The sequence below is a fragment of the Poeciliopsis prolifica genome, unplaced genomic scaffold, assembly GCF_027474105.1.
Source record: "Poeciliopsis prolifica strain line A6 unplaced genomic scaffold, Auburn_PproV2 SCAFFOLD028, whole genome shotgun sequence".
NCBI lineage: Eukaryota > Metazoa > Chordata > Actinopteri > Cyprinodontiformes > Poeciliidae > Poeciliopsis > Poeciliopsis prolifica.
In genome coordinates this window covers 2,837,915-2,859,969 of record NW_026562403.1, presented here as the reverse complement: position 1 = coordinate 2,859,969, position 22,055 = coordinate 2,837,915, and the positions used below count along the sequence as shown (strand labels likewise).

Genomic DNA, 22,055 nt, shown 5'->3' with positions numbered 1-22,055 from the left:
GGCCATGTTTATATTACTAATATCCACCATATTTCTGGTTGCTGGTTCAGTATTTTGCTATATCAATTCATACTCTGAAATCTACACCAAATAGTTTAGTCCTTCTCTGTGAGCCTAATGCACAAAATGTGAGTCCCTCTTTGCCTTCCTGTGGAGTGTAAGCTGCAATCTTGCCACCTAGTTAGTCAAGTTAGGAAATGTGGGGAACAAAGGTTAATAAATTAATCAATCTGGCTAATCTGTTTGACGGATGGACATTACAGCATGTAACTGAAGCCGCTGGTGTCTGATAACTCTGCGTGCCACCTTCACATCACATGACCCTTTAATCTTTAATAGCATTTCCTCTGGACCCTGGGCCTCTATGATAATCAATAAGGAGGAGTCTGTTAGACACCCTGAGTTCATAATGTGAACATGTCAGATATCAATAGCAAGTGAAACAATGAGTACACAGTTTTCACAACCTCTGCAGACGCTTTTTCTCCCCCTTCAGACCTCTGTTTCGACTGTGCGTAGAGACGATAAAGGAAACATCAATATGCATAGGTGTTTTTTTTGTATGTCTGTTTGGTTATACCACATTCAGCGTTCCTTCGTCTCCTGTCTTGCGTCCTTCTTGCTCTCTACACTGTCTGCCAGCAGCTCATTGGAGAGGTCCTTTCTGCACTGCAATCCTTGAGGTTGTCATTTAACGGCACCTGGAAAAAGAAACAAATTACAGAGACGTGACGTGAGGAAGTGAATCTGTGAATACACTTTAAAATATTTCTTTCTCAAAATATGTATGTGTGTGCATGTAAAATGACCACATGCAGGTGTCTGAATAAATTGGAGGCTGTGGATTGAATACATTTAAATGGTGTAAAATCATTAAAACAATGTTATCGTTAGCTCATGCATATTCATATAGGGGTGTATAACTGTAAAACTACAGTGAAGGCATACATCCAGCTTTATCAGTGCTCTTATTCTTAATCCAAAGCAGGGAAGATCCACTGCATATTCAAAATTCAAGAACACTGTAGAAATGATGACAATTAAGAGAGGTATCTACTCCAGGAGAGATATCAACTCCTAATAATTTAACAAAACCTTCCCTAAATAGTTCAGAATTATCGCTTTAAATTTTGCATACAAAATTCAAAGGGATTTGAACATGTCAAACTATTTTTTATAGTTTTAATAGTTTTTTTTTTCCACCTGAAACTTTCTTGGCCCTGATCATCCTTCCCTCCTACTCCTATAAGGCTGCGCTTAACATACAGAGGAGGGAGTGTGAGTGCGTGTTCAAGTGTGGGTTTGACAGTCGCATCAAAGCCCGATGGGGGAAAATAAAATTTGTTTTACAGTTTGCCAAAACAATTATGCAATTACAATATGTCACAGCATGTACACGCACTCCTCAGGCCATCAGCTAAATGTAGTTTACTGTGAGGTTTGGCATGTAAAGAGAACAGGGGAAACTGCAACTGGATGTTAAGTCAAACACATAAGTGCGGTTTGCTGATATTGATCTTGCTTGGATTGTTTCTTAAGCCTCTCCTGGCAGTCACTTTATAGCCTGTGTCACACACAGATGCTCTGACACACACACACACACAAACACAAGCGGAGTGGTTCATCTAAAAATGCGTTTTTGGTAACAGAGAAACAGGGAGAGCGGGAGGGGGAGAGAGGGAAAGGAATGCCTCTCTTCAAGCAAAAGATAAACACAAACACATTTCCAGGGCAAACAGGAACAGCCCAGGCTCAGTGCAATCTGTTGTCGATCACGCTCACGTGAAAATACAATCTGCCTGTCACAGTCGATGATGTTGTCAAGCACTCTGCCTCGGCGCTCCTGAGAATTAGCCGGCTATTACAGAGGCTCTGGGAGACGAGCGGAGTATTTGTTGTATGTCGGATATATCTGAGGATGCTCCCAGCTTTACTTGGTATTTACAGGTTTCAGTCGCTGTTTCCTGCTCTCATTTCCCTAATGAATTTTGGAGACGTTTGGTGTTTTGACAGTAGATTGATGCTACATGACGTGGCGACCAAAGCCTTCACGATGGGGACAAAAAGACCTGCAGGCCATTTTAACTCACAGGCTCAGCTGAGAAGCTATAGATTTCCCTTTTGCACATGGGTTTGCATATTGTTGCATGCTTTCTTTCTTTCTTTTAGAAGATACAGGTGTCTGAGGGGCATGAGGAGAGATAATATTTTCAGTCAAGTTTCTGCATATTATTCAGTGAAAAGCATGTGTAAAACAAATTTTATTCCTAAAATTTTATTCTTGAGCTTTATGAAAATGTATCATTTTTGGTTTAATATTTTCAATTTAATTAAGTAGTTCTTGATTTTGGGCAAGGATGAAACATTTTTTAATTGAATTGTCTTTTATCCAGCCTGTTAAATTTAGCATACATATTCAGGACATGCTCAACCCAAACATCTGGAGAGATATCCCCACTTTAGGAGTCACATCACACTTTGGAGAGGAGAGAAAATTCCTTTTCTCTGCTTTTTCTAATTTTGTTAGCTTGCAAAGCCTTGTATTTAATATGACTTCAAGCTCCTTATTAATATGATTGATAAGAAAACTCAGAGGGTAACATCACCAGTAATTATGCTGCTAGAAATGTTACCACTGTAAATTATAATTAGAGGAGTAAAGGTGACAAAAATGTATTTTGTTTCACTCAAGTTATGGAAGCACCCTTTGCTAAAATTAAATATATGAAACAACAACATTTTTGATCAACCGATTTTCTTTTTTCTTCCTATTAAAAAGCTAAAGATATATATATTTTCTATCAATATATACATTGATAGAAAATACATATATGTTTTATATTTAAATAAACTATGAATATAATGTTCTGTATTATTTTTCTTTGAAAACAAAAAAGCAATACACCTGTGTTGTTTTGTATTTGTTAATTATTTTATTTCTTTTAAGAAAAAAATAATTATTTTGGTAAACAATTAGACATAATTGTTATCATGACTAAAAAGACAAATAGCAATAACTGATTATCTATTTTTCATAAAAAGTTCAAGGCATGTCATACTTTCACAGCACGATGACCTTGAGCAAAAAACACCATCATTTTTAATACTGTCATAAACAAAAATGCATAACATACATTCTTGATTAAAAAAAAATACTTTATTAAAAATGTAGAATGAATTCCAAATAACTTTAGTTGAGGTGATAATTGCATAGAATATTAAACAGTTTTGCCTTTCTGCTCTTCATACAGTAACATTGGAGAAGAAACTAGCTAATTGTTGGTGGTTATTTAGTTGTGCTTTCTGCTGCTGTAGTCAACCTGAAGGGAGCTACATTACATGTCGCATGTTTGCTACCAAGTGCGGTTTTAAAACAGTAACATAATATCATAATAAGTGAGACAGCCAGAGCGCCACGACTGTCCTAGATTCAAACATTTTCAAAATTTGTAAATTGTTTTCCTTGAAAGGAAAAGAAAAGTGTAGAAGTTGCTTTCATACAGCCAGCTGACCACCAGCGTGCAACATGAGCTGAAGATGGCGGCTCTGCAGGATTTAAAGCTCCTTAAAGTCTGGGAAACCTCTAGCTTCTCATTAAAAGAACCTAACCAAAGGAACAGCGTATCAGAAAATCTTAATGGCATCAAAACTTTACGGTCGTAAATCTAGTCCGCTTACTTTCCAAACAGTTACAAACAGCTGCATTACTCCATGGTGAATATATATTATAACTTTAACTTAAAATCAACCCATTTAGAGAATTTAAGTGTTTCTTACTTAGATTATGCAAAAAAACGTAAACACCTCCCCTAAAAGTATTTTTTTTTTTTCTAGTTTGATATTTGTCATCAGAACCATAGACAGTCACGCCAAACGTCATGACGACAGATCATGTAAAGAGTTCAAGAATAAACTTGAACACAAAAACAAACAAGGTCAGGAGGACTTCTAAACTGCAATGGCCACAAGGTAGGCTCTCTCCAAGCTGTGTCACGTGGGATTTGCATGTGTTGTATTTAACAAACAGTGTACTGTCTGTACACCTTTTCTGCATTATGGATGAATCACAAGCTCAACAACAAGCTCTGCTTTTGTTGCGCCTGGGGCTCCAGTTACAACATCAGAACAGCTCTTTGGTCCTGTGACCATGCAGACAGCCTCAGATGAAGCTCTGGCGGGTAAACTGTTGGTCAGGCCTGTTGCTTTTTTTTTTTTAACACCATCATATGAATGCATGTTTGTACACTCACACACCAAAACATCAATCCTACTTCACTCAAATAGTAGAAAATTTTTCCTCTTGATCTTTATAATTTCAATAAAACAAACACTTAACATCTGGATATTTTGAAGAAAACAGAACAAAAATAAGGTTTGAATTAATATTTCATTAAACACCTGCAGAGTGACTACAAATCGATCTGGCTTCTTATCACAGCTCTTTAATTTCATATGTAGCATTAATATGCCCACTGTATGACAGGTGCCATCGGTGAACCATCTGCCACAGATTAAATACTCACTCACACTGCAGTTAAGTGTGTAGCCTGTAGGGGAGGTCTGCTCCCTTCTCAAACAGAATGAAATATCTCAGTTTAGTGTTGACTTGAAGGTATCCCTCATGCAAAAATAAATCAGTAACTTAAACCATGCATTAACAGCTTTATAGCAATGCAATTTAGTAGAATTATCATCTCTAAAAACAGGTCATTTTAAACTGAGATTTAATACTTGTTGAAATTATCCTTCATACTGCATTCTAATTATTTTCATTGTAATTTACTCAAAATTTTTTCAATCTAATCCCTGACACTGTTGTTTCTCTAACCTCTCTTTCTGCTCCTAAATCTTCTGTCATGCTTTCAGTCTGTATATATCAAGGGCTAAGCACTCTTTTTGTCTCCTCTAGATTGCTTTGAGAAAGAAAAAAAAAACTTACTTTCTGTTAATGATTTTTCCTCCGCTTTGAATGGTTGGGAAATAATTCGCTATGAGCCGCCCCAGAGCAGGCACAGTTATTTCATTGTTCTTGCTGCCCTTTCTCTAATTGTGCTTAGCAAGGGGAGATGCTGGCATTCCTTTTGTTTTTTTGGTCTCAGTTCAAGGAGTGCCCACTAGTATTTCCTGAAGTTGTGAAAAAAAGCTGCACATGTGAAAGTGCAGGGAGCGCAGAAATGGGAGCGAGATTATATTTGCACAGATAGATGATGAGTTAAGCTGTATAATTGTCCTGTCGAAGTTTGTTTCAAAGTCCGATTTTCGCCACACACTAGTCACTGACGATGTTCATTGTCCCTCACTCTTGTTCATATTGTGCTTTGAGACTTTATCAATAAGGTAGTTTCCTTACCTATTGACAAATGCCCAAGAAACATTGGTTTCCATTGCATTCTTTACCAAGTCCATTTGACAGTGAGATTTTAGGGTTATTCATTGTATAGGTTTGCCTTCTATGAATTGGATATGCTCTCACTCTGACGGTGTGTGGTTGATATAATTTGGGATAGTGGCAGTTTCATAGTGCCTAGTTTCTAACGTTGGTCAGTCTTAATATAACACGCAAATGCCAAGCTCTCAGTTTTACCTGGCTGAACATTTGCGTTTCAAAACTGTTTGTTGAAATAGTTCGAACTAATCCAGTCTATGTTTCAGTTTAACTGGTAAGAACAAAAATAGCCCATCACTCTGTTGCACCTTTTTGTTTTAATTGAGGGTGGGGAATACGGGGCAGTTTGTTTCTGATCAACACAACTACAAACGTGAATGCATGGGATATGTATTCTTTATGAGGAGTAAAGTGCTCTTGAGGGCCCCCTGCTAGCATGGAGGGCATAAACTCAATTATATCGTTGGCTGGCTCCGGACCAGAGCACTGTAACTGCAGATTTACCCTGCATCCATCTCAGCTTTAGCTGTTGGAGTGATGTGATCTTTGAAGATTGACTCTGCATTTGCTTCTGTGTCCATCAAAAACAGGATTGGTTCTAATTTTGATGATTGATTATGCAGAGGTGATGCACACAACGCTGCCATGCAGACGCAGTGTAAATGCTTCCATTGACTATAGAGGGTGCACGTTTACTGCAGAGCGGAGACGCAGGCAGTGTAAATTCGGGGTAAGATTCTTATTCCTAAAACTGGAGAACTGGCAGTTTTGTGATATTATTTCCTAGTAACTATTAAATGTAGTCTGATTTAACCACACTGAAAATGCCCACCTTGCACTTGTCATATATGCACTTATTTAGATTTTTTAAGAGTTTTCAGTATATGTATATATTATGTTGTTCTATAAAATATTCAAATCTGACTCAGTTTATAGAACCAAAGAAACAAATTCTAGCCACATTAAACTAGTAATTTGGTAGAAGTTCAATGGACAACAGTGTTCAGAAATTTGCCTGCCATTGCAAGCAGTAAGACTCTCTGGTGAGAACTTTCCCCTTTGTAAAAAATGACGCAGGTAACATTCATAGCAGTACAAATAAACTTTGAAAAAATCTGATTTATCACTTTGAGAAACTTTTCAAAAAAATTGCCCTGCAAACGAGAACACAGGCATGAACAAGAGACAACTTGTTTAAGTATTCATTTTTCAAGATTCATGGGCTATCTTTCCTCCTTTTATTATTTCTCTGTGCCACAAAAAGGTTCCTAGTTTTCACTGTTTCAAAATCCTGTACTCACAATGACTTGGCATATGTTCTTCCTGCAGCTGTTGACCTCTGCCAATTCTACGGACAATTAAAGATCATTTGGTGTGGATACGCAATTTCTCCCACACTCCTAACAAGCATCAGATAACATCTTGCAGGGAAGAAAAGGGAGTGCAGAGGAATAAATGTGTCTAAATGAGGAATCCCCAGCTCATGTGTGCGATTGTGGGGCCTATAGCGGCCACGGGCTCAGGCTTGTGCTACATGGTGGAGCTTGGCAGACGAGCAGCACCGTCTAAAGCTCTTTGTGCCTTCAGGATCACCCTCGACTCATTCTTATTCATACATGATCAGAGGGGAAGCAGGCAATTGAGATTAGCCGTAGATCAAAAGAGCCGCATAGCTCCAGCGCTTGTGTTTTGTAGATTCAGGCGGCCCCACCACACAAGCAATGTATCGCGGCAGCGGAGCATCATACTGTTTTCTGGCCTCGGCACCGCTCAGAGGGGCTAGAAGGAAAAGGAGTTATCATACAGGAGGACATAACGCTGCTGGAAATCTCCCAGAATTAAATAACAAAGGGAAGAGCAAATAAAAAAGGCAATGTGAGCAAAATTACTCAGTTTCTGTAAGGCATTAAAGCATCACAACACTATGCTTTCCATACCACTGCTATCAAAACTGCTCCCATATGTGCGATAGGTCATGGTACAGTTCTAATTTGTTCAAAATTGAATGACTGACTGAATTCAATAAAATACACTTTTTCCAATGATGAAAACATTGTAACCACAAAGCATCTGGATTAACTTCATCTTTAACATAATCAACTGAAACAGCAAATTAATTAACTACTTAAGGATTCACTTTCTTGCAATTAAATTAGTGTGTAGAAAACAGATATGACATTAAATGTCTTTAGGAAGTTACATTTGGTGATCGTACCATCTAATAATAATTGGATACACTCATTATATCATTCGTCCGCTACCAATAAAAATAAATTGCCACCCTACTCAAGTTTCTACCTCGCTACATCAACAACTAAAAACAAGAATCAAACCAGTTGCAGAGCTTGAAAGCAAGCTGACAGGATGAGGTGACTTTCAAAGGCAAAAAGGCAACAGTGTGAGAGCATTCACCACCCTACAGAGAAAGAAAACATCGCGTTTCCTCAACTCTGGTGACCATCAAAGCCAGGGAATTCAGAGCCGGTAAAGCTAATATGTGAGGGCTAAGCAGTTCCTGTAAACTGGGTCAAAGTTTCGAAGGTTCTAAATTTTGGGGAATTAGTGGTTCTCCATGAGGAAAGCAAATTATATACTGCGAGTTCTACTTGTATGAATTGGCAAAAATAGTTTGGTTTGGTGTATAACAGAATGAAACAGTTTTAAACCTAACAAAACCTAAAATAAATTAATGTTATTGTTCTCACTAACTTTCCAAAGTCTTATGAAAAATATATGTTTGGCACAAAACAAAAAAGGAAAAATATTGGAGACTTCTGCTTTGTGTGGTCATTTGCAAAACAAACTATATACTGTATGTGAAAGTAGCCTAAAGTGAAACAAAAAAGTTGCCTAAGTGAAACTTTCTCCAAATTATTGATTCCACCTTAGTTGAAACCAACTATTTTTCTTCTCTGTCAGTCTGGTCAAATAACAGAAAAACATTTAAAGAAATTTTAGAACTTTTTGAACAGAGTTGAACCAATATCAAAATCACAGTTACACACGTTTTGAACTGGTCTGCCATGTACGGCCTAACATCCTGGAGGGTACAGGGTTTTCCACTGACAGAATGACATTCAGACAAGATGGGGGGAAATGGAAGGAATAGATTGTTCTGTGAAAACTCACCCGCGCCTTTTCTCTGCTTCCCCAGGAAGTTACACCCTGCAGAACCAGCTGAGGCCCAAATGTTCAAAAAAGTAGAGAAAACCTGTTTAAAAATCTAAACAACAAAAAAGATTGTAAAAATAAACAATTATAGTAAAAAAAAAAAAAAAAGAAGAAAAATTAGTTTAAGTTTGATGTCCTGCACGAATTAAAGCCAGACCAGCTGGCTTTGAAAAGAAACCCCTATTTGGGTTGTGTGTTTGCCCCGGATCTCTGCCTGGACTGAAATCAGGTCTGCTTCTTTCCGACCACCCTGTGCCACTGTCCCAGCTAAGTGCACCTGCCCCTATCAGTCTTGCATAAATTTAGCCTTGCGACGGATCAGTGTCACTTGTCGGCACTGGCATATGTGCCCTCCCAAGAATCCTGCAACCTTCACACTGGCAAAAAAAGACTACCTTTGTCCCTTCAAATGCAAAACGCATGCCTGCATGTGCAACTTCGTAAACAAAGCTTGTAACTTCATAGATAAGTATGCATGCTGCATGTATCTTACAGAAAATCTCTTCATCCTGTGAGTAAGCATTCTACATAGATTCTCTGCAATAATAAGTAAAATAACTTGTCTGAATATGAGTAAATATTAAAGTAAACATTTTATATGTGTCAAATTTGATGATCCAGGATGTTCCCGTTCCAAAATGGGATAAAAATAAATACATTTGGATGTGAGAAATAATCCTGCCCCTTTCATAACCGGAGTCAGAGTACTCTATGTGAATCATAAATAAATTAACCACTGGAAGAAATTACTGAGCATTGATAGCATCTTGACAATTATCAAAATACCAGGTGCGCTGGTATACACCTATAATTTAGTAATTATAAGCTCATTTATCTGAGAATATCCATGACTAAAATCCGCCCACACTCCTGCTTTTTCTAAGCACCATAATGCTCAGAAAATGTTGTTTTGTCATTACTGCCAGATAAAAATCGTGTTTCCTTCCAAAGAAAAACTTTGGTTTCCCTAAGCTGCTGGCATAGTGACTTTAAGCCATTTTTCCATCCTAATGACACATTCAGTACAGTGCAAGAATCAGCAGGCTTAAATCACAACATCTTCTGTGCACATTTGTGTGTTAGCTAAAATTTTTGTGGGGGTGGCACAGAGGTAATTGTAATTTTATCAAATAATTTCCAGTCACGCTCAAGTTATCTATTGCCAAAGTCTCATGTACAAAATTACACAGTACAACTAAATTAGTATGTCATATGTCCCTCTTAAATAGGTTGACTGTCTTAAGTGGAGATTGATGACATTAAGGAAAGACGAGCAGAATATAGATTAGTATTTTCCCAGAACATATCCAAAAGTGTTGATCTAGAATGAGAGCGAATGAAGCGGTGGCAACAGGATTCACTCTTGACAGTGGAATTTTGTTTGTATTGATCTGTTTTGTATTGCTTACATGTTTCTGGGCAAAGATAATAAACTAATCAGTTTTTTTAGGCCAATTTCTATTACCATTACTACCTTTACTCCTGCAGCATGCACGAGCCAGTTAATGTTTGCCCTTTCTGGTATTTTTGTGACCTCATGCTGGACAGGAATTGAGTAATTTTTTTGGACAGGAATCGGGTGGGAAGTGGATCAATGGTCACAGTTTATTTAATCTTGTTGGGCTGACAAAAGGAGGTATTTGGTGGGCTGATGAGACAAAGTAACAGAAATCTTGTAAATGTAGTGGCTATCCACTTTGAGGAAAAACAATGGATAACCTGAAATAAAATGAGAGATCTATGCCAGATGAGAATCGACTCTAAGAACATATATGAAAGATAACATGTTGCGTCGACGTCAGTGGCTGACTTCTAAAGTGAGGATGCATTGAGTTCAGAGGGCAAAAACATCAAACCTTGTTGCTGCATGGTTCTTGAGTAATGTCATAGATGACGGACCTCTGTTTGAAGCTTTTAACATCTGAGAGAAGAAAGTGATTCATCAAAACCCTTTTGTCGAGAGAAACATATTTCTATCTTATTGTACTTTTCTTCACAGTATTTCCCTTATTCCTTAAAGTCTGGTGCTTTGCATAGGTTGCGTGTGTTATTTTATCAAAATCACATGATAAATAATAATAATAAAATTATAGAAACTTCAACATTTGGACCTTAATTTAATACTATCAGTTCATTTGTCTTTCAAAGATCCAACTTCCAATGACATTTACTGGCATTTTTAGCAACATCATCATGTCCATTGCTACTGAAGGAGAACTTCTAAATAACCTCAAATTCTTACTATTTTCTGAGATCTAAGGGTGGTTGTGGAGTTTTATAGGAGGTCAGGATCAACCACTGGTACCTCAAACCACAAGCAGAGCCTGATCAGAGGTTTGAAACCATCCATCCATCCATCCATCCATCCATCCATCCATCCATCCATCCATCCATCCATCCATCCATCCATCCATCCATCCATCCATCCATCCATCCATCCATCCATCCATCCATCCATTTTTGTACACCCCTGTCCCTATTGGGGTGGGGAGGTGCTGGTGCCTATCTTCAGCTAATGTTGCAGGCGAGGGGCAGGTACACCCTGGACAGGTCACCAGTCTGTCGCAGAAATACAAAGTCAAACATTTCAAACAGCAATTTCCAAACAAAAAAATAAAAATAAAAAATTGGCTTGTTAAAAATGTTCATAATTATAAAAATCCTAAAAAACAACATATTCAAAATAAAAGTATGTAAAGCATGTTAATAGATTCAATAAACATAACTTCTTAGTACTCCAAAAAGTCTAAATCCAAAATCTGAATTGAACAATGTCATAATGAACATGTACAGTCGTCCATCTGCTGCAGACGTCAGTATGTCTGCCCACCTCTCTTCTCCATACAAGGTCGCTCTGTGTGTGTTCAGCTTCAGAGAATGATGAGAGGCTGCAGCACACAATCACCACCAAGCGCATACCTTTCTACCCCATAGTCCAGAGACAGATCTAAGGGCTATATCTTTATCAGACATCTCGAGGTGAAATAGCTGATTTATAATCCCTGCTTATAAGGCTCTAAACTGAGTGTCCATCATCAAGTGATGAAAAAATACTAACCTCAATACAGAACTGAGAATTTTATGCATATGGATAATTAGGGTTTCTGGTCCTATCATCATGTCCTCAGAAAATTAAGAATTTGTGACGCGAAAGGTCCTGGGGTGCTTCATCTCGATGAGCTTGGTCAGTTTTCAGTGACAGGAATGGATGAAGCAGAGCAGAAGGAGGGTTTGAAAGACACTGAAACAAGAACAGAGAGCATGAGAGAGCTCGAGACTCGGAGAGCGAGCTGCACACCTCCATCCAAAAACAACATTTTAAGTGAAACCTTACCCTTTCCATCTGGCTCTTTTGAAGGGTGGATTATGACTAGTAGCATGGCTGGGTTTTTAGCCTACACTGTTCCTTCTGTAAGACCAGAATGACATTTTTCCATAAGGATAATTGTAAAGGTCATAATTGTGATAACTGTCACTACTGCTGAGAGTTCAAAATATTTATATAATACAAGCCATACGAAAGTAAAACTAGATTAAAGATATGTTCAAATGGAAAGGAAATATATTTCCTTTCCATTTTGTCAAATTTTGCATTTTTGAAGAAAATTAGCTGCCACTCCAACAAAAAGCACATCTTTTGTGCTTAGATTCCCTGCATGGTCATTCTCTCTGGAACAGGAGAAAGACAGAAAGCATTTTCAGGTGGCCATGGCAACAAAATGAAGCAATTTCCTTTTCTCTTTCTTCTCTGTATTTGCCCTAACTTCCACACAAATCTCCTTCACCTTCTCTTCACTTAGTTTCCTGTGGACTGAGTGCAAATTGGGATACATAATATGTTTTCCTCCTTTAGATGTGGTAAATAAATATGATATGTGGTGTAAAGAAAGTTACTGAAGCAATAAACCCTTTGGTGCTTTCTTTGTGTTATATCATGGATGGCAACAGAGGATTTCCTCACATCTCTTCCTTTATGCCCATATCTGCAAATTAGAAGAAATGTCAAAGCCATTCAAAAGCATGAAAGCAGAGAAAAGTGGGGAACAGAACGACTTCTTGATTAACAACATTTCAAAGGTTTTAGTTAGCACTTTGGACCAAACTCAAAGTATCACACATGAGCACTTGATTAATATTCACGCTTTAAGTACTATTAATCATTGACACACTGCAATCACATCATTCAGTTAAATCTTAGTAGTGTCATCTTCCTTCTCCTACTGTGCCTTGAGTGTTTTCGCTCCTCTATAAATCCATGTGACTGGTGTTTCAACTTTAAAACCAAAATCCAACCAATCAAACAATCAGGTTTATTTGCATAGCACGTTTCAGCAATAAGGCAGTTCAACTTTATATCATAAAAACAAAAAAAAAAAAAAAAAGTCACAGAAGACACCACAGAGTCAACAATTACTCTGTTCACCCTCAGCTGTGCAGTCATCCACTCATCCCTGAACCTCCAGGCTCCCAACAATCACAACTCATGGGGAGCTAATGCAGTGGTGAAGTGCATGGACAACGTCAAATTCCTGAGCATCCACCTCATCTCAAACCTGGTAAGAGGAGGTTGCTGAACACTTCTCCTCTCACGAGAAAGGCCCAAACGAGACTCTTCTTTCTCTAGAAACTGAAAAGAGCTGCACTTCCTTCACAGTTGCTCAAAAGCTTCCATGGAACCATGACTTGGTCCCAGTCCAGGCCAAAAAGGATTTGGTGAAAACTGCCCAGCAGATTGTGGAGAGCCAGTTACCCAACCTGAAGCAGATTGCAAAGGAAGGTCAGTCATGTTGCTGCTGATCCCATTCATGCAGGACAGAAACTGTTTGCACTGCTGCCATCTGGGAAACAGTACAGGTACATAGGCAGCACAACCACATGGCTAAAGAACAGCTTTTTCCCAGGAGCTGTGAAATCCATCTGCCCTCCTTCCATCCCCTCAGCAGACACACTCACACCCATTTGCTGCACCATAAGGACTGACTGAGACTTGTTCATCTACGTATCTCTTTATCATCGAGGAGTCTATTCCAATTTTGTTATGTTCTAGAAACATAGTGAGAAATAAAAAATCTTATATCTTTAGTCTTTGGTCTGCAGGTCTACAGCTAATTATGAGCAGCTTTTTTATTTTTTATTTTTAGGGAACTTTAGGAATGAAAACATTTTTATTATTTCAAGAATGGTTATGTGGGATAAAATCATTCAAATTATATTTATTTCAAGCAATTAAAAACAAACCTGACTGATTTGAACAGCTATGTTCTCACAAGCCAAAAGTCATGTAAGCAGATTAGTTTTTGTTTGTAAAGCAATCTTCAAAGTCAGTTACACTGGATACGAAAGCTTATTATTTCTTATTCAGTTCAGTGTTTAGGAAACAGAAGTAATAATTTGAAAGTTTTAATATGATATTTCTAGCAGCTGACACATAAATGTAATTACAAACAAAGCAGAACAAGATTTGGTCTGAATTTTTAGACACTTTCTTCAAAATATGTTTTATTAATTTGAACATGTATGTAGATTTCAAGAAGTATTTGGTATTTGCACTTGGCAGATTAATCTAACTGAGATAGTTCAGTCCTAGATGAAAGCCTTCACTGCTCACGTCGAATGTACGGCATGAGAGAGTGGAGTTAAACAGCCAAAGGCAGCAGCTCAGAGAGCAATGCCTGGGGCAGTACAGTGCTATGGTGCCCAGGGAAAACAAAGTCTCAGGCCAGAGGTTTAGGGTGTTGCCCAGGCTCCCCTGTCAACTGCACTTACTCTGACAGAACACAACTCAGACTCAGACCGCAGAGATAGAAAACATCTCACTGTGTAATGGAAAAAAAGTGATATGTCAGTTGTTTCACTGTGGCCATGGTGTTCTAGGTTTGCCACGCAAGCATCGCGGCTGAAGTCATTACTTTGCTAAAGACAACAAAATGTCAAGAAACCTGGTTTAGAATATTATTTGATGAGGAATCACAAAAAAAGGTTAAATCCTTCAAAAATGTTGTGTTGTTTATATATATATATATATATATATATATATATATATATATATATATATATATATATATATATATATAACAGTCACACTGTATACCATAGAGCATCCTTATTTAACTATTTTGCTGAATGAAAATATTGAAACTAACCTGAATTTGAAACAGCGTGTATTTCAGTAAAATAATTATCGCATACATTATAAAGAGTTGCTTTAATTAGCTCTAATCAACAAATTAAAAGAAGTGAAGACTAATAGAAAATATGTATGTCTGTAATTAATTCATAAAACTGATTTTAGTCAATAAATGGAGTGACTGAGAAAAATGAATATTTTGATAATATTCTAATTTACTGAGTAACGAATGCAAATGGAGCCTGACCACATATTGTTAACAGGATGTTAAGATCAACTAACTGACATCAACACATGAATGTAGACAAGAAAAATGCAAGTGTTGGAGCAGCTGTGAAAATATGCAGCTGTGAAGGATCAAATATGGATGGATCACTTTTTACTTCCTATACTATTTGGTCTACGAATTGATGTGATGCTCTATACTTTTTTTAAACATTATCTTATTTTGTATTTTTTTATCTTTTTTGTGTCTATTGTGGCATACTCATTGTTAGAAAGCCGACCACACACAGCAATACACTATAAATTATTATGACTAACCTCATTACACATAATAAGGTTAGTTACAGTATGTGGCAGACTGCCAGGGTCCCATCTTCACTTACATCAAATCCAGACTTCCAAAAAGTATTATACCTTTTTTTTGATGCGTGTGGACTGTTCCTCTAGTTTCCTCTAGTTGTGAACCCTTCTCATTTGCAAGAATATCCAGTCTTGCAAAATAACAACAGTCCCTTTCACGATAGAGGAGGGGATTTCTCCTTGTCTATATCTTGGGGTCTAGGTATAAAATTTTCAGCACAGCTCATGACCACATTGACATAATAATTAACTTTTATGAGTTAAACCTGTGTTAATTTGCAGCAGTACTGATTATTCAGGAAGTTAAGAAGAAGTTAAAAAGAAAACTTTATCAAACCTAATTGTGTTTTTTTGGGGGGTGGGGGGGTTTGTACCATAGAAAATACATGTTTGCACATCCCTAAATTACTGAATAAATTCAAGCTTACTCCCACCTTCCCCCTACAGTCTACTTTTACTCTGATAATGCTACAAGTTCTCTTTTTAGACGAAACCATTTAACCCTCCGCTATAAAGGAATGAAGTATTGCAACCAATACGGGGCATTGTGGCTACCATGGAAATACATTGAAGAATGTTTCCGTTCTCGTATGTACTTGATTACTAAGTTAGTATTTCTGTAAATATGTCTTCGCAAGTATTTTTACTGCAGGTACTGAGGAAGAGTTGAGACCCTTCCATGTCAATAATGAGAGACCCACTACAGAAGAGCCAACAATATACATAGATAGTTATGCACAAATTCATGTGAACCACATTGCACTGCACACAGTGTGCACAATTAAGCATCAAGGCACAATCTTTGTACAAGTTCAGTGAAAGAAACGGTCCGAGCGAGACTTGTCATCCACCTGTCAGGGGCAGTGATAATTTCAAAGTGTTCCCTCTGTGGCCTCTTCCACACGCCCTCCGTGTTCAACGCTGTTGAATAATCATTTAAATGTCTCCTAATCAGCCCCTTTGCCATTTTCAATTACACCTTTCTAACCTTACATTTGTGTAATTTTCTAATCTAGATGAGGCGTGGGGCTGTCAAATGTGCCAGAAGAATGCAGCAAAGTACCACCAAAGACGGATAAATGAATCTACACAGAGGGCTACGTGTGCTCCATATAGCATGCCGCAGCTGATAGAGTATGGTGGCTTCCGGTACTTTGAAGTATGAGCAGTTGAAATTTTCCACTGTATATGAATGCATTAATAATTTGCCAGGAGATTTAACGCTGCTCTGGTCGAGACAAGCTGACTTGCTGTTCTAATCTTACAGGTTATTTGTGCCGCAGCAGTTCTAATTCACTTCAGTATTGATTTTCGCATGTCCAGAACTCTCTACCTTTGTGTAGAGCCACCAAGGGGGTAAAAGCATTTTCAAAGGGCAGCTTTTGGTTGAGCCACGTTTCTGGTAGTGTTGCTCTGAGCAGATGGATGTGGAGTGCAAGTATAACCCGAGTCGTCACCCATTACAGTGTTTTAGGTTAAAGTGCCCAACTGCCCACCACTCTCCTAACTGAAAAAAGCATCTAAAAGGACAGTGAATGATGCAAGGTACCCCCTGCTACTTTTTTCATTTTCCTCTTTTTTGTACTCGTTTATTTATTTTATTTATGGCACCGCAATTCAAGAGCTTCATGTGTTCACACTTTATGTCCATGTTTTCTTTTCCCTTACTTTGTTGCCTGATTTCATTTGCAAGGGATTTTGTTGCAGCTAAATGTTATTATAAATGTGAACATGATTTTCATGATCCTCCTCCCTTTGCAGATTTTAGTTTTAATCACACACTGTGTATTTATGTTGTTCTTATTTTTAAAACTGGTTGGAAAGTAACAAACTAGCTCTTTGTGTGTTGTCATGTTAAAAGTTTTAATAAACAAATAAAAAAAAAAATAAAAAAAAATCACAATATACCATGGGAGCACAGGGAGCCAGAGAGAAGCAAAAGCAAAAATCTAGAATATAAAGTTGCCAGGAAAATTCAGGGGAGTAACACGGTTGAACAGGAATTAATAGAAGGTCCCAGCAGTGAGGAACAGAGAATGAGTTGTAAATAAACTGGGGAGGTCAATATCTGAACAATAATCAGATGATTGATTAGAAATGGGTTGCAGGTGTGAGGGGAGAACAGGAGACAGAGAGAGGGGACTACGAAATAAATTTAACAATGAAGAATAATTAGATCTAAGAAACTTACACTAGAGTAACAAACAGTAGCTAGAGACAAGAAATAAACTAGGAGAACTGAACTGAACAAAACAGAAACAAGACTGCTCAAAGAAAGAGCCTAAGGAATACAAAATAATAATAATAATAATTATTATTATTATTAATAATAACTAATAATAATAATAAACCCTCAAAACAACTCAGGGACATTGAGAAACTCTTGTGGTTCTCTTAACCATGAATCAGAGCTTCAAAGTGACAAATAACTTGTTCTTTTTTCATTTTAAAGTAAACATGACTGAGTCAGTAGATGTTTCCTGTGGAAAACTTACCCATATTTGTACAGTTGACTGATGACTAAAATCCCTCCATAATATTCAGTGTTGACTCATATAAATGACTAGTCTTGTTTTATTCTATACAAGTCCAATTCAATAAAATATTAAAGGCAAAATTAATTTACGCACTCAGTCATGTTTCATTCCGCAGAGATGTACTTCAAGTCTTTCTGCTCGTTTTGATGATTATAGTTTACAGTTGAAAAATGCCCATATTCAGTTTCTCTAAAAGTTATGCATGGCAAACGAGGCCCATAAAAAATGACACACTGTGGACCAACAACCACACATGGCATAAGTCTACCATTCTAACACCACAAGCAGGAATAACTGAGAAAAATGAACTTAAGCAAATATATGGTGTTATGTCCAGATTGGGTAAAGTGATGTGTCAAAGTAAAATTGATAGCTTCATGGCTGCGCTTTATTGATTATAAGCCTCAAAGCCTTAAAAGCTGAGCACATGCTTGCTATCTGAACTTTTACAGCTGTGACATGAGTACTCATGTCTTGTCAAAATAAAAATAAAAATAAATAATTAAATGTCAACAATTTATTTCTTTAAGAATGATTTGATCTTTTTGAGGACACTTGACATTTCTTTCATTCCTCATTAAAGTATCTTGAGCCTGAAACCAAAATCAGCTGTTACAAACCTACTTAATGAATGTCTTTCTTTAGTCAGTGTCTGTATATTCCTTTGAAAGTGGTTACATCTTTTTCCGTCCTCTGAAGTCCATTTCCTCGTGTGTTTGATTAAATTCCAAGAAAGAGTGTTGGCTTCAGCTCAACAACACAGATGTGACAATTTAATAAGGCAAAATACTGAAAGCAGCAGTTGTTTTGTAGCCATCTGCTTGTTTTTTAAACAATTGCTCGGTATAATATGCATTCACGTTTTTGTTATCTCTTGGAATTGTGATTTTTTTTTAGATAGAAGGATTTGATCATTAAAGAAATATTCTTTTAGTGCCATTTTTCATCAGTCTCATTTACAAATTGAAAAACCTCAAAGATTATGTATGCTGTGGCTAAAACATTTTTCTTCCTTTGCCCCAAATAATCTAGGATTATTTGATGAACAATCCTTCCCTGTGTAAAACAACTTTTTAACTGAGGACAAGTATAGCTTTCCAACTGGACCTGTGACACAAATACTCTCTTAAACAAACAGAAATTCAACACCTCAGCATCAGATTCCTCACCACAGCAGAGGGAAATGGTAAGGGACACAGAGTTACTAAGTGCACTGTATATGGAGGCTGTAAGAAGAAAGCACATTCACTATAGTGAAGATCTTTTGTATCACAATGTAATGAAAATTATCCTATTTTAATCAGGAGAATAGCCACTGGGTTTAGAGCTGATGAAAAATTACGAGGCCTGCATGATTTTCTTTAAATACACGGTTCCACCTTTAGAAAAATCCTGAAGCAACAACATTCTGCTTCAGGGTTCTAATCTTTTCTTTGTTCCAGAACTGAAACACGGATAAAAACAAACAATTTTAATTTTTTTTCTTCTCTCACTCTTTCTTTCTGAGCAGTACATAACTTTTTACCTGCTCCGGTATTTTTTTATTTCTTCTTTCCTTTCTTTCTTTGTTTAGTTTTGCTAAAATGGTGTTTCTGGTTTTCCCTTAACATCACCCTGCCTAATATTATGTTTTTACTTCAGTCAGATTTGTCCAAACACATTGCTCCATAAGTCCTGTGACTTAATCAAATGCAATTACGTAAATGCTGACCATGCTTTCAGGTTGATTTCTAGATGAAGGCTTAATTTCTTGTGTAATAACTTTTATTGTTTGACTATCACTTTTGACATTTTCACAATTTCTCTAAATGCTACATGCTCTTAACTGTGAGCGAACTTGCTGTGATATCTAATCCTGAGATGATTAGTGAACGTCATGAATGACTTTCTCTTGGCAAAAATCTTTGTGTTTCTGTTCAAATTGCTTAAAATTGCTGAACAGCCACCGACAGATAAGTACAGATTTTTTCTGGCATGGCAGAAATAACGGTTCTCTAAGTTGATTGCTTTTCTGTTCAAATTCACATTGTGCTAAGGCTCACATTTTATAAAGGCAGACACACTTTCAGATGGTTATCTAATCAAATGCATTAGAAGAAAAGCACTTGACTTTAACCTATGCTCACTTCCAGTTAAAGCAGAGTCGGTTTTGCAATACAGTTTTGTCAGTTGCTTTATTTTCAATCAGACTTTTGGACATAAAACTTTGGGGTTAAAAAGATTTAAAGATCTGTGCAAGCAACATCCAAAATTATTATTGCTGTTTTGGCCAATAACTAATATTCACTGATAATATCATAGTCACATGACTAAATAAAACATGACCAGCCTCATGCAAATTTTATAAAACTGTGGAGGATTGTGATCCCACAGCACACATATTCTGAGACCGCTCTATGTTTGGTCATTAGAATATCAGGTTCCATGAAAGAAGTCAAGTAAGAAAAGACGTCCATTAAAATAAAATATGTTATCCATTTCTCCTCTGCACTTGCTGTTATACTTGCAGGTTTCCGGGGGAATGGGACCGTCATAAAACAAAGTTAATCGATGCACAAAAGGGGAGAACATGGAAAGTACATGCAGAAAGACCCCATGCTGGGTTTTGAACCCGAGACCTTTTATTCAGCAAGGCAATAGTTCATTCAACTGTGTCACTTTGCAGCCAAAAATCAAAGCATCAAGACAAATTGTCACATAGTCTCACTGGCTACGGTTGTGTGCGTGTTTGTGTTTGTCAAAATAACAAGCAATATTTCTGGAGAGACTTTTCTTTGAGTATCAAAACTAAACTGAGCCCTCTGAAATACCAGGAGAGGAAGCCGCTACAAATCACACAATATAATCTTTATGTCTGAAGACAGCTGTACTAAATCCTTAATTGAAAGTGGGATTCAGATGTACCATGAATGATCAGCTTTACAAGTTTACAGGGACACAGAAACGGGAAGTAATCCACTGGAGCTGTTTTATGTGCTCGAGCATAGCAGGACACTTTTATGCTTTTCCAGTAATTTAAAATGACACTAAAACAGCAAAACTAATGTTTAACACTGACATGTGGAGGCTGAATATTGTTCCTTACATAAATTTTCCTTTGCCGAGTAGTCATAGTGACTCATCAAGCAACTCAGTCTCCTGCTGGTACACACAAAACCTGTCAAATGGGGAGTTTTTCTTTTAAATCCATATGTTCTCATGGGTTACATGCATCTCTATTCATTGGCAATATAATGTTTAGTATTTCATTCAGTCAAAGAAAAAATTATGAATTTATGTGCAAAGCCTCTAATGTGTTTGAATTATGGATTTTCAGTTTCTGGTATCTTTATATATATATATATATATATATATATATATATATATATATATATATATATAATATATATATATATATATATATATATATATATATATATAAACCATGCCATTGCAGTCTCTACTGTATATACACCAAACAAACTCATGTGGACTGAGGAAGTTTTTCCAAAGCTGGTATTGAAGCAGAAGGTGGCTAGGAAAAAAACAGTTGTTTTCATGTTTAATCTTTTGGTGGTCTACTTTTTTTATTTTTTGTTATTTTATAAAGTAATACAAAAAAAGTGAAAAAAAAGAAAAAAAAAGAGATTATGCAGCTCAGGATTTCATGCTATGTGTGTATATTTATCACAACAAACACATAGGAATTACATACAAGATGGATGATGAACAGTTATTTTTGTACAAAATCCCTACATAGAAACTACAATGATACACTGCCAATAGCACTCTTCAGTGTAGAAGTTGTTACAAAATGAAAACGACCCAACCTTCTTTCACTATCGTTGAGTTATTTTCAAAACTGATGTAAAAGAAAGAACAGACATGATGTGTGTTGTGAAAGTTTGACACCTGAAATCATTTCAGTTGTGCTGTAAGGGTCGACGTTAAAATCAGTGTTTATCACGGTTGCCAAAAGTTGCCCAAATGGAATTTGGACAAATGATCTACTAGCAGTGTTGAAACCGTAATCACAATGAGTTTTACATTTTTCGTCTACATTGAGAGAAAATATGATTTGTAAAATAACTGTTCACATTTATAAAAGGCTGTAAATCTGAAGGATTTTATTTGCAGAATTTTAACTTTCAGTGGAGTTTTAGTTTTAGGCTTCAGTTTTGCATGTAAACACAAAAGCAAGCTTTCAATACGGAAAAACTAAAAGACGCAGTTAAACTCATCTGCCTCTAATTACTTCAGTAAAACTTCA

General features: G+C 36.9%; 1 protein-coding gene and 1 long non-coding RNA gene across 13 annotated transcripts in view; one reads left to right on the top strand and one right to left on the bottom strand.

The window, feature by feature from the left end:
- Nucleotides 1–8,791, bottom strand: part of mef2cb (myocyte enhancer factor 2cb) — an 80,123-nt gene extending 71,332 nt beyond the window's left edge. For 6 of the 11 annotated variants that reach the window (XM_055048778.1, XM_055048781.1, XM_055048791.1 and 3 more), the window contains exons 1-2: nucleotides 8,516–8,791; nucleotides 581–701 (exon numbers count right to left, since the gene is read on the bottom strand). The gene's annotated coding sequence lies outside the window, so the exon portion shown is untranslated. The remainder of the gene's footprint in view (nucleotides 1–580; nucleotides 702–8,515) is intronic. The other 5 variants (XM_055048782.1, XM_055048783.1, XM_055048787.1 and 2 more) reach the window with 1 other exon arrangement.
- Nucleotides 3,922–18,986, top strand: LOC129371918 (uncharacterized). 2 transcript variants are annotated; one of them, XR_008607213.1, is made up of 6 exons: nucleotides 3,922–3,969; nucleotides 12,987–13,113; nucleotides 13,212–13,334; nucleotides 16,286–16,428; nucleotides 16,537–16,814; nucleotides 18,839–18,986. It is a non-coding gene; the product is annotated as an uncharacterized LOC129371918 (long non-coding RNA). The 2 variants fall into 2 exon arrangements; XR_008607212.1 differs by having other exon boundaries at nucleotides 13,182–13,334.
- Nucleotides 18,987–22,055: the final 3,069 nt, after the last annotated feature.